Source organism: Barbus barbus (genome assembly GCF_936440315.1).
Source record: "Barbus barbus genome assembly, chromosome: 34".
Taxonomy (NCBI): domain Eukaryota; kingdom Metazoa; phylum Chordata; class Actinopteri; order Cypriniformes; family Cyprinidae; genus Barbus; species Barbus barbus.
This window is the reverse complement of record NC_136762.1, coordinates 18,365,416-18,379,419: the sequence shown is the minus strand read 5'-3', so window position 1 is coordinate 18,379,419 and position 14,004 is coordinate 18,365,416. Positions and strand designations below refer to the sequence as shown.

Below are 14,004 nucleotides of genomic sequence, written 5' to 3'. Positions count from 1 at the left end.
TAAAACAAACCATTTATGATTTCATTGAATTATTGAGTGCGGCAGGAATGGGCCCTAAAACCCGCAAACAAGTATTTTTGGACTTTGAGTTCAAAAGTCAATGGGTTTTTGGTTAAATGCCTAAAATAAGGTTACACACATTTCCACATTTTATTCTGCAACTTAAAATGCATCAATAATACCCAACTCGTGATTTTTTTTAAAGCTTTTACTTTATTTTAAAATGCACTTTTTAATAAATTACTAAATGGAACTACGGAGGTTTTCTGGGACATTAATTGTCATCACACACAACGGTAAAACTCATCTATTTAGTAGTCCACTTTTACAGCCTCATTGTGTTCATACTTTCGCACTTGCAAACTATTGTAACTTAAACTTTCTAACTTGTAGATTTTCTAAAGTATAATGGTCGTGGCTTTGAAGTAGGGCTGGGTGATAAAACGATAAAGATAATAATCGCAATAGGATTTTTCTCGATTAAATAAAAAGAGTTAGATAAATGGACGATATAATGTTTATGCACCAAAAGCGGAATGAAACAGCGCTACTCATTTGAACCACGCTACACAGACTATTTTTCCGCTCGGCTAAAAGTTCAAACGGCAGCGCAGCGCGAGCTCACTAGAGCAGATGCGTTTACTCGCTGATGAGTCTCGGTCATGTGAACACTGAACAGTGCTGTGAGATCCAGTGTGAAGCGCTTGAATTCTGCGAAGAACACAAATGACTTTGCGATTTAAACTAGTTTAAAGCCAGATGAAACCGTTGACAAACACTGTGTGCAACGATACAGTCAGAAGACTTTTCAGTCTACAAATCGCCATCATTTACCATGGATTTACTGTAGTAACACTAACTGCACCATGGTATTGTGGCAGAAATGTGGGATAATCGTTAGAAATTTGATGATTTAATTAATGTCGACATGAATGAAATGTAAGGGAAAGGAGTAAGGGAATATAATTTCAGTATTTTTTGTGATTAAGCTATAGCATATGTGCATATATATATAATAAATATAGCACAAATTACTACTAACCGTATAGACACATTTGTACCATGGTGTTGAGGTGCTATGTGTGGTTTTAACTGTGGGTTAGATCACCCCTGGGTTAGATGATCTAAATGTGACCATCTCTGTGAAATCCAGGCTAAAGTCTCAAAACCTAGTTATGAGATAACAAGCTATTTCACTATGATTTAAATCTTCGACTTGGTCTTACTCAGTCAATATTAAAGATATCAAGGTTACTTTTTAACAGATGTTCTTATGAAGGATGATTTTATGCAGAAAACAGTAAATCACAAAAAAAATTACTTTAGCTGGGTTTTCACAGCCAGGGTCACAAATGTATGATACTATGCAAGACCAGTGGTTAATTTTAATAAAACAGTCAGAACAATTATATTTCACCATATAAAAATTAGGTAAAGATTTGAAATTTATAAATTTTTTGGCCATATCGCCCATCCATACATTGAAGTTATGCTTTTACTTCTTTATTTAGGCTTGAAAATTCATAAAAGTTGTTCATTTGTAGAGTTTATCTGGATGAACAAAACATGTTAGAATCATAAACTTTTGTTGGTCACAGAGCTCATTTCCTGGAATAATCCAAATGTAAAAATTGGCTTAAATTTTGGAACAGCCTGGAAAACCCTGACAAAAGCTCACAAAATGTTTTCTTGTGTTCAACATTTGTGCTGTATCATTGAGTAAGTGTGTATTTCCTGTTACTGAATATGTAAATTCCTGAATCTCTTGTTGAAAATACCATTAACAGAAGCTCTTTCTGAAAGCTGGCTGAATGTGCCAAACGCTCTACACTTGGCCTGTGAGGTTTCTGCAATGACGTAAATAAAATTGGACCAAACTCACAGCAGTTTCAATTCAATCTGCTCTTTGCCACTGTGCTTTTTACCACATATTTGGCTCTTCTTCAGGCTGCAAAACATGAGAAACCTTTATTATGTAGCTGTGTTGTCAAATCATTATCCAAATATTGTGGCAGTTTTGAACTTCATTGGTGCACAAACGTGAATGACGGAAGCATAGAGAAAAACTAAATGATACAGGGAAAATCAGGAACTGGGCTTCTGTTCTTTGAAGAAGTTTAGAGTGACTTTCTTAAAATGAAACGTGTCCCCAGTTGACGTCCCATAATTGATAGACCAAATAATTATTTTATACCATCCAAAAGTGCAATATTTTTAACATCCTTTTTCTTTTTAATGTCCCCTGAAAAAAATTATGTACCAGTCTTGAAGACTTGTTCACTGTTACTGTGTCTTCACAGGCCTCCAAATTCAAATAATTGTGCCCTTTGGTGCCTGTTACATCAGCAAGATTTTGTTTTTCCTTTTAGTCATTGCAAGTTCTGTCCTTTTATCTTCTGTAATAACCTTTAAATAACCACCTGCCTCTAAACATTATTTTCCCTTGGCCCACACAGAATCTACTGACTGTTTGTTTTTGTTTTTTGTTTTTGGGACAGAATTACTGGTACAATAATCTATATATATATATATATATATATATATATATATATATATATATATATATATATATATATATATATATATATATATATTTCAGATATGGATATTTAATTGTTAATTTTACCTATTTTTATATTCAGATTTCTTTTTTTTGTCATCTAGCATTTAAAATGATTAAATTCAGTCTTTCATACTGTAGGCTTAATACTTTAATGCACTTGATTAATTTTATTTGTGTGTGTGTGTGTGTGTGCGTGCGTGCGTGCGTGTGTGTGTGTGCGTGCGTGTGTTATTTGCACAGTTCTATATATGAAGTTGGATATATATTACATCTATCCTTATCCGCATACATGCAGTATACTCACATAAAGCAATATATGCAATATAACAAATCTCAACAGCCTAATTTTTTGTCACAAATTGTAACTACTGTAAATTGTAAATAGTATACATTTTAATATCAACTTGTCAATATTGACCAGAATTTTAATGTTGACGTATATTATTATTTTTAGCATTTTATATTAGTATCATTGAGGTACTGTTATAGTTTTATTCATATTTTGAATTTTTTTTTTTTTTTTTCTGTTGTCATTTTAATTTTAGGTATATTATACTTTTAGTCGTTTTGTTTTTTGTTAGTTCTTTTATATGTCTATATGTAGTTTTCATTTTAATTTTTTAGTTGTAGTTATTTTAGAACATTGACACAAACTAAATAAAAAATGATGCCCTGGTGATTAGCTGAAATAAAAGTTTTAAGTGTTTTTATTAGTACTGTCAAACGATTAATCACGATTATCGCATCCAAAATAAAAGTTTTAAGTGTTTTTATTAGTACTGTCAAACGATTAATCGCGATTATCGCATCCAAAATAAAAGTTTTAAGTGTTTTTATTAGTACTGTCAAACGATTAATCACGATTATCGCATCCAAAATAAAAGTTTTAAATGTTTTTATTAGTACTGTCAAACGATTCATCGCGATTATCGCATCCAAAATAAAAGTTTTAAGTGTTTTTATTAGTACTGTCAAACGATTAATCGCGATTATCGCATCCAAAATAAAAGTTTTAAATGTTTTTATTAGTACTGTCAAACGATTCATCGCGATTATCGCATCCAAAATAAAAGTTTTAAGTGTTTTTATTAGTACTGTCAAATGATTAATCGTGATTATCGCATCCAAAATAAAAGTTTTTGTTTACATAATATATGTATGTGTGTGTGTGTGTGTGTGTGTGTGTGTGTGTGTGTGTGTGTGTGTGTGTGTGTGAACTGTGTATATTTATTATGTATATATAAATACACACACATGCATGTAGATATATAAGAAAAATGTTATGTTTGTATATTAAATATATTTATATAATATAAATTATATGAATATTAATGTATGCATGTAAATACATATAAATATTTTAATATATATATATATATATATATATATATATATATATATACTGTGTGTATGTGTATTTATATATACATAATAAATATACACAGTACACACACACATTATGTAATCACGATTAATCAATTGACAGAACTAGTTTTTATATTTTATTTCATTTCAGTTTAAGTTTATTTTATTTCAAGTGAAAAATGTTTTAGTTTTAATTTAGTTAACTGCTCAATTTAATGTTTTATTCTCATTTTACAGCTAAATTTATAAGAATATTAAATCGGTGCATTTTCTTCACAACTTGTCTTTAATTATGTATCTGTTTACCTGTATTTTAATATTTGTCTATATCGCACCCTCTCAGAGCCACCCCCGACCACTGCAGCCCCCACCACCACCAGCACCACCATGTCCATCCTTCCTGACACCAGCTTAACTATCACAGCTCCCATCAACCAACACGCCCACTTCAGCGCCCCGACTCAGGCCTCTCCGCCGGACGGCGGTCTGGGCACTATCGTGGGCGGTGCTGTCGGTGGGATCCTGATCCTGGTGTTGCTGATGGCACTGGCGGGGGCTTTCTACATGCGTCAGCGCCGAACATTCAGAGGAGACTACTACACCAAACAATACATCGGCCCATCCGACATGCAAAAAGAGTCGCGACTGGACGTCCTTCAACCCCATGAGCTTCAGGACATTTACGGAGACGACTCGGGCAATGGCAGCCAAGATTTGAAGCCTAAACCCGAAGGAGACATTATCTATCCCGATTATCCCAATGACCATAAAGACATGGAGGGCTGGGGAGACAATCTCAGCCTTCAGAGAGAGGGAACGTATTACTCCGACCACCACAACCATCATAACGTGAACCCCAGTGGGCCTCCACTACACAACGGCTCCCCTTACCTGCAGGACGAGTGCAACGACAATGGCACAGACAGCGACTACGTGTCTCATGTGGATGGATCTGTGATTTCACGCAGGGAATGGTATGTTTGAAAAGGCAGGGGAACTTTTACTGGACAACAATAATTTAAAATCAGCAAGAAAGTGTTATTTAACTCAGCAGAGTGAGATAAAGTGTACGTATTTAATGTATTCTTCATGCTTGGTTTATGATTTCATCCTCACGTTTTACACATGGCAAATGGCTGTAATTTACTGCAGATATATTCTGGATGGTTTTCGTTTGGTGGACTGCTGTGACTTCAGGATGTAAAGGGAGAGGTTTACATGGTTTATGATCACAGGGTGGATTTATACAAAGAAAACAAGTCTGCTAAAATTAAGCTACACTGTGTGCGTAACCATTCCAGTTACCACATTGCACATGACTGATAGCTTTAAAACCAGGTGCAGCGTATTCTTGGTTCCTTCTGCTCACTTTTTTTTTATTAAATGTATACATATGACTTCTCCAGTGTAGGAGCAAAACATGACTTTATATTCACATGAAGAGACGCATGAGTTTGAAACGTTGAGTCTTAACGTTTTGATCGCAGATATATATATATATATATATATATATATATATATATATATATAATTTTTTTTTTTTTTTATCTGTATTTTGATCTAGTTTTTGAGAAAAAAAAATCTAAATTTATTATAATATATTAATATTATAATAAATAATATGAATATCTTGAAGATATTGTTTGAGAAGCAAAAATTGCATAAGATAGCATTCTTGGGTGTTCCATGAAAGAAAGTTTTTGTATTTATTATTATTAGTATTAGTATTAGTATTTTAAACACAAAAAAAAATTGGTTTATGTTTAAAACAAGAAAAAATGGCAGTTGGGTAAAAAATAAAAAACATAAATATGTACTATGCTAAGTTTACTTCTCAGCTAAATTTATTTAATATATTAATATTATATATTCTCCAGAAAAATGTATCTTATTTTAAATATTAATGTATTTAAAATAAGAAAAAAATTAGAATTTACATAAATAATATAAAAAAAAAACTTTTGTTGTTCAATGGAAAACAAAAATATTGTTGTTTTTATTAAAAACAAGTTTTGTTTAAAACAAAAAAATGCCATTAATAAACTTAATTCAAGATGTAATATGCTAATTGTACGTACAGCTTAATGTATTAAATACATTTCAATAATAATAATTATAATATCTTTAAAATAAGACACAATTTTCTTGAAGAAGTTGCATAAGATTGCAAAAAGAATATTTAACGATTTACATTCCTTGGAAGAAAGATTTTGTATTATTATTTAAATTATCTTTTTTTAGGTTTATGTTTAAAACAAGAAAAAAATTGCCAGTGGCATTAAGTTTATTAAAATAAAAATGTAATTCAAATATATTATGCATTTTTTCCTTCTCAACTAAATTTAATTCAATTTAAATGTGTAAATATTTTTTCTCTGAAAAAAAGACAAAAATACTGATTAACAAATTGTTTTGTAGAAATACAGCTTGTTTCATTTGACTCAACACATACAATTTTAACCCAGCTGGTCTATATTTTGATGTATCTCATCACACCCCTCCTACAGTAGTGTCTTTTTCATTAATGGATAAGTTAGAGAGCAATGGAAGCAGAACGGTTTTTTGTGGTTGTGCTGAGGACCTGTCATAGGCTGATGGGGGGGTTGACGTTCTCCGCGACAGATCAAAAGGACCACGGTCGGCCCCAGTGGTTTTACCGAAGCCATGTGGCCTTTGCCAATTTAGTTCACTCCTTTTAATTTTATGCTGATTTCTTTTTTTCTCTCCATCTCTCCACCCTTGTTACTCATGCACTCCCATCCCTGTGTCGAGAGCTTCGGATTTCCCAGAATAAACTGTCTGGCGCGCAGCAGACATGTGCCTCATGGGCTTCCTCTAGCATGCCTCACCTCAAAGATCGAACTTTGTAATTAATATTTTCTGCCCTCTTGCAAACAGACCTCGTTCCATTCCGTCTCCGAGTTGTGCCGAGCATCTGTTCACAAGCACGCAAGGTTGTTTTTCTCCATGGGTCTCGATGGTCACACGTTGCATGCCTGTTGAAAAAGATACGGCAGTTGCTAATGCTTGGATTCATTGTTCATAAATCAGCGGCAGTGTTGCTACAGCTGCAGTACAGTCTGTTTTGCGTTTTCAAGACAAAAGTATTTTTTTGTTTAACAGATTGGGCTGCTTCTCATCTGTATCTTAACGGGGCAGTTATTTGTATTACTAATTATTAGAAAGAAAGTCTTGAATACCACACTGTAAAAGAATTTCGAGGACTAAACTCAACATTTTATGTTCATTGTTGCATTGAAAATTGCAATGTGCATTCAACCCCAGTATTTTCATTATTTTAATTGCCTTTTTTTCTCATTTCACCTAGAAAGGTTCAAAACACACACACAAAATCCTTTTTATTTATTATTATTTCTTATTTTATTTTTTTTCTGACGCTTGCATGCGTGGTCAATGTAACTCAATTTCATGAAGTTGTAAAAATGTACAAAGCTGTACATAAAACACTATATTTCTTCATTTTGAATAAATATAAATTTACAAGCAGAGTCCCTTTGGCCGTACATAAAAGCATCAGATATTTATTTTTTCACCATTCAATGACATGCTTTTCTGTTCTGTATTTCCGAAGTGTTATTTGTTGTTCCTGTTATTACTGTATTTTCTGGATTTGTCTTTCTTTAACAAAACGACTGTTGTTTTTGCAAGTTCGAAAGCACCAGCAATGGTGCAAACTCACTGGATATTTACAACAGTAGCACTTGCGACTGTTACGGTGGCCAGTTGCGGTATATATTATTTTTTTGTACATATTCTGGCAGGAGATATTTGTCTACGGAATAAACATATTTTTATATAAGGCCAGAACATCAAGCAGAGGATGTTCACGCTTAGTTAACATGTGCTTTTTATCTTCTCATGTTCATTTTTTTATATTTAGTTCTCAGGAGTTTGAAAGATTATTTTGTACATATTAGAGTAATACAAATGATTGATGACTTGCAAATCATTTTGGAAATGAGGGACAGACGTTGCTTTGTTTTTGATGCCTTCTGTTTATAATAAAAAAGTTTTTTTTAACATGTCAAAGTGTTTGTGATTTTGATATGTTGTGTAACACTAACACTGTGATAAATTGTTTACACTTTGATCCATTTGGTTATTTTGGATAAAAGAAATGAATAGTTCAGCCAGTAATTATTTACTTACTTTCCTATAATTCCAAGCAATTGTTTTTTTCTGGAACACATAAGGATATGTTTAAGGATATGTTTAAGCTGCTCTTTTCCATACAATGATAAAGAATAAAGCTGTTAAAACAGCACTGAACTGAGGAGGGAGTACATCAAAATTGAGCTCTTTTTTCACACTCCATGCTTGCTAAGTATTTTGAGGTGTCAAGTTTGTACGAGTGTGACTGAGCTTGAAAGCTATGATACTGCATTGATAGATAGACAGACAGACAGACAGATGATAGATAGATAGATAGATAGATAGATAGATAGATAGATAGATAGATAGATAGATAGACAGACAGATACAGGTCCTTCTCAAAAAATTTGCATATTGTGATAAAGTTCATTATTTTCTGTAATGTACTGATAAACATTAGACTTTCATATATTTTAGATTCATTACAACACAACTGAAGTAGTTCAAGCCTTTTATTGTTTTAATATTGATGATTTTGGCATACAGCTCATGAAAACCCAAAATTCCTATCTCAAAAAATTAGCATATCATGAAAAGGTTCTCTAAACGAGCTATTAACCTAATCATCTGAATCAACTAATTAACTCTAAACACCTGCAAAAGATTCCTGAGGCTTTTAAAAACTCCCAGCCTGGTTCATTACTCAAAACCGCAATCATGGGTAAGACTGCCGACCTGACTGCTGTCCAGAAGGCCATCATTGACACCCTCAAGCAAGAGGGTAAGACACAGAAAGACATTTCTGAACGAATAGGCTGTTCCCAGAGTGCTGTATCAAGGCACCTCAGTGGGAAGTCTGTGGGAAGGAAAAAGTGTGGCAGAAAACGCAGCACAACGAGAAGAGGTGACCGGACCCTGAGGAAGATTGTGGAGAAGGACCGATTCCAGACCTTGGGGGACCTGCGGAAGCAGTGGACTGAGTCTGGAGTAGAAACATCCAGAGCCACCGTGTACAGGCGTGTGCAGGAAATGGGCTACAGGTGCCGCATTCCCCAGGTCAAGCCACTTTTGAACCAGAAACAGCGGCAGAAGCGCCTGACCTGGGCTACAGAGAAGCAGCACTGGACTGTTGCTCAGTGGTCCAAAGTACTTTTTCGGATGAAAGCAAATTTTGCATGTCATTCGGAAATCAAGGTGCCAGAGTCTGGAGGAAGACTGGGGAGAGGGAAATGCCAAAATGCCTGAAGTCCAGTGTCAAGTACCCACAGTCAGTGATGGTCTGGGGTGCCATGTCAGCTGCTGGTGTTGGTCCACTGTGTTTTATCAAGGGCAGGGTCAATGCAGCTAGCTATCAGGAGATTTTGGAGCACTTCATGCTTCCATCTGCTGAAAAGCTTTATGGAGATGAAGATTTCATTTTTCAGCACGACCTGGCACCTGCTCACAGTGCCAAAACCTCTGGTAAATGGTTTACTGACCATGGTATTACTGTGCTCAATTGGTCTGCCAACTCTCCTGACCTGAACCCCATAGAGAATATGTGGGATATTGTGAAGAGAAAGTTGAGAGACGCAAGACCCAACACTCTGGATGAGCTTAAGGCCGCTATCGAAGCATCCTGGGCCTCCATAACACCTCAGCAGTGCCACAGGCTGATTGCCTCCATGCCACGCCGCATTGAAGCAGTCATTTCTGCAAAAGGATTCCCGACCAAGTATTGAGTGCATAACTGAACATAATTATTTGAAGGTTGACTTTTTTTGTATTAAAAACACTTTTCTTTTATTGGTCGGATGAAATATGCTAATTTTTTGAGATAGGAATTTCAAAAAAATCATCAATATTAAAACAATAAAAGGCTTGAACTACTTCAGTTGTGTTGTAATGAATCTAAAATATATGAAAGTCTAATGTTTATCAGTACATTACAGAAAATAATGAACTTTATCACAACATGCTAATTTTTTGAGAAGGACCTGTAATAGATAGACAGACAGAGATAGATAGATAGATAGATAGATAGATAGATAGATAGATAGATAGATAGATAGACAGACAGATGATAGATAGACAGACAGACAGACAGACAGATAGATAGATAGACAGACAGACAGACAGATAGATAGATAGATAGATAGATAGACAGACAGACAGAGACAGACAGATAGATAAAGTATTTTTGTCTCATTTTCCAGTTAAAATGGCTAAAACCTCTTGAAACAAGATAAACTTACTTGAGAAACAACAAATTAAGACTTATTTTTAGAGAATATATCACTATTTTAAGTATAACCAAGTTAAAATTTAGAAAAATGCTAGTGCAGTAAAACAAAATACACTTCTAAAATGATGAATATAAATGATAAGATTGGGCTGCTTCTCATCCTAATAATAATGGGGCAGCTTTGTAAAACTAATCATCAGAAATATATTCTTAAGAGTGTCGTTTCTAAACCCAGATATTTTCTCATTTCGTTCAGAAAATGTATGTGGGTAGTTGACAAATATAGCCAGTAAAAAATGTTTTTTTTTTTGTAAAAGGCTATTTTTGAATAAGAAATGCTTATATTTATGTACACTGAAAAAAACAATAAGTAAGATTTAAGATTTTAAGTAAAATGTAAGTATTTAAGTAAAAAATCTACTTAACTAAGTTAGGTAAAATTAGCAAAGGAAATAAGTAAATTTAACATGACGAGTAAGAGCTTGATGAGTAATATTATACATAACAAACAATTCCAAGTAAAATATACTTATAAATTCAAACTTTAATTTCTACAAGCTTAAATTGAGTACTAATACTGAATTTACTTACATTTTTTAATTCTTGCCCAAACTAAATTATTTAATGTAGAAATTACATAGTTTTTTATGTAGTATTTACTTCACCAAAAAAAAGCATTTTTATCAGTATAATAGTGCAAAGTCTGATCTTTGAGAAAATATAACGGATCACTAACTTCGCAAATTCTTTCATTGTTTTTTTAAACATTTGTACTGAACTGTATCATAAATTTGTCCTATGGTGTGACATAGCAAAAGTTAAGAAGAAAAAACCCTCTTACTAATATATAAATAGCATGAGAGAGATTTATCTTTATTGTTAGACACTTATTTCCATGTAGCATTATTTACTTAATATGAAATAATTAACATCATTTTTTCCCCATGACTTCTTGGACAATTTCAAGACAAACTTTGACAACAAAATAAACTTTGCTGTCATCCGTTCAAAACCGCTGAAAATTATACTACTGCAATACCAAAAATTTTTATTTATTTATTTTTTTTTGGTAAAAAACAAATCTGTGGTTATTTTATGTGTCACACCATGACATTACATCACACTTAAGGACAGAAATGGTAGTTCTTAAAGTATTTCTATTTAACTTTGAACATGTCAAAGGAGAAAGTTTAATTTTGATATAAACATACATAATATGTTTATGTGTTTTATATGTAAACATACATATAAAAACTGGTTTATACATGATATAAACATACATATAAACAACATGTTTTTTAAACAAAACAAAATAATTTTCATTTACAAAATTCAGTCTCTTTCAATCAGTATGTTACTAAAACTCTTCTAGCCCTCCGGTGCATGTTCGGCACAGCTAAATATGATTGATATTCAAACTATATTCATTAAGATGTGAATAGTTTTTTTATTTTTTTTTACTATATAGCTACTCATTTTAAGGCATCAATTTTGTTCTATTTACTTTCTGCATCGTTGGATCTCTGGATCTCCTCCTTGTGTGGATCCCTGTTAATTTTCTGTCTGTATTTCCTGTCTTCTCTCTTCCACTAATTTCTCTCCCTCAATTTTTTCTCTTTCAAAAACATAGTATCACATACTTATTTTCATGACACTTTATAACAGTACAAGTTTTCTGTAAAAACATCAGAAAATAGTTTAATTCATGTAATTATTGCATTTAAGAACACTGAAAATGATCAAAAAAGAATACAAAGGAGTTCAATAAATCTTATTGAATTATTTAAAATGCTTTTTAAAGAGACCTTGTCCACTGGTGTGACATCTTTGCCGGAGGACATTTTCTGTCACACCATAGGACGGTTTCAGCCGTTTTCTGTCAATTAATGACCTTGCTATTTTGAGCTAACCTGTCATCATTTTCCATGATTATGTAGTTTAACATATTTTTTTATAAAAAAATATAATTTAGGGGTGTCACACCAAAGGACAACAAAACGTAACACTTCAAAAAAAAAAGTTAAATATTTGAACAATTCTGTGAAAAAAATTGACCATGTGCACATGTCATGGGCTTCACCGGGGGCTTCAGTAACACTACCATGAATGGGGTCCTTGGAATTGCCCATTTAAAATCAGGATATGGTGTTACACCATAGGACATGGTTTTCAGAGACAAAATGTATTAAGTTACTACATTTTCAGAAATATATAGATGAAAAAAATGATTGCCATTTACTAAAGTAGACACTTGTACAATTATGCCGGGTGTATTTATTAACATTTTTGTGCTTTTCTTTTTAATTTATAAAAGTTGTAGTTTACTGAACCATGCTTGGGATGGTCACACCATAGGGTAATTTTGACATTTGGCTCAAAAATTTAAAAAAATCAAATAACACTGCAGCTTTTTTTAACAACAGTTCCATGTAGGACGAAGAAATGTTTAACGATTTACAGCATTTTAAATAACGACAATATTCATTTGTATCCTGTGGGACAGTAAAAATACCATGTCACATCAACAACCCATGTATATTTTTGTAAAAGTTATAACTCCTGTATGCAATTCTAATGTAACACACTAATTTAATGAAATCGCAAAACTGTGTGAAATCCGACAGTTATAAAGTTAAGTACTATTTATATTTTAATTAATATATTTACATGCATATTGTATAGTGTCTTTGGCTTACATAAAAGCATATTTTTTTAGCATTCAGTGTCATACTTTTCCCTTCTGTATTCCCCAAACAGAAAAACAAAATATACTTTTATTCAAGATACAATCAATGTAAATAATATTTTATGCAGTGTTGCAGAATAAATTGATCTTGTTTGATGGATTTAAAATTATTTTAGGTCATTTTTGCCTTAAACAATAGAAGACATACAGCAAATACTGACTGTTCCCCACACAAAGCTATTATATGGACTTATATGGAAAATAGACAACTAAACTACCTTTATGTTATTTTAATAGTTCTTTTTTGAAGCTTGACGGCTTCTTGATACTTTTGCAGAATGGAAAAGAGCAGTTTGGACTTTCTCATTTTGTGCTCAGTAGACAAAATAAAGTCTTACGGTAAATGATGACAGAATTTCCATTTTGGCCAAATTACATCCCTTTAATCTTCAAATATTGTCAATAACTAGATAAAGCCGTTGGAGGCAGTGAGGTCCAATCAGTCACAGACCCCAACTTTGCGCTTTTTTGTCATCGATTTGTGTCAGCAGAATATTATGCACCTCTGAAAGGATTAAGGGTATTTGTGATTTGGCATACAAACAAAGAAAAGTCTGTTCCTTCATTGAAAACGTCTACTTTATAGGACCTGATTAGATTTAACTGAACTTCACCACAAATTGGGACCCAAAAGCAACATCCCCAAAGGCCCCATGTGAAAGAATGCTTTGCACCTGTGATTATTGGCTAGTGGCTACTGACCCAACGCATCACCCTCCATTAGGTCCAACTCAGCACCCTCTCCATCACTGGGAGGGAAAATAGATTTCTGGCAATGAAAGGTAATCGATCACATCAGCACAGCCCTGATGCATCATGCTGTCTATTCTTCTCTGTATTGACCAACCACACAAAAACATAGACACAACCCACACACAACGTCAGCTCTGGATCTGCCCCACCAGGACAGTCTTGAGTATTTCTCCCTGCTGTTGATTGATCCTGCAATGCGATCCTGGAAGAAAAAAAAAACAACAACAAAAAAAAACGAGA

At 33.3% G+C, this 14,004-nt stretch overlaps 1 protein-coding gene across 1 annotated transcript in view; it reads left to right on the top strand.

Moving 5' to 3' along the window:
- nectin3a (nectin cell adhesion molecule 3a) overlaps positions 1-14,004 on the top strand; it is a 63,369-nt gene that overhangs the window by 38,165 nt on the left and 11,200 nt on the right. The gene's annotated exons all lie outside the window — the stretch shown is intronic.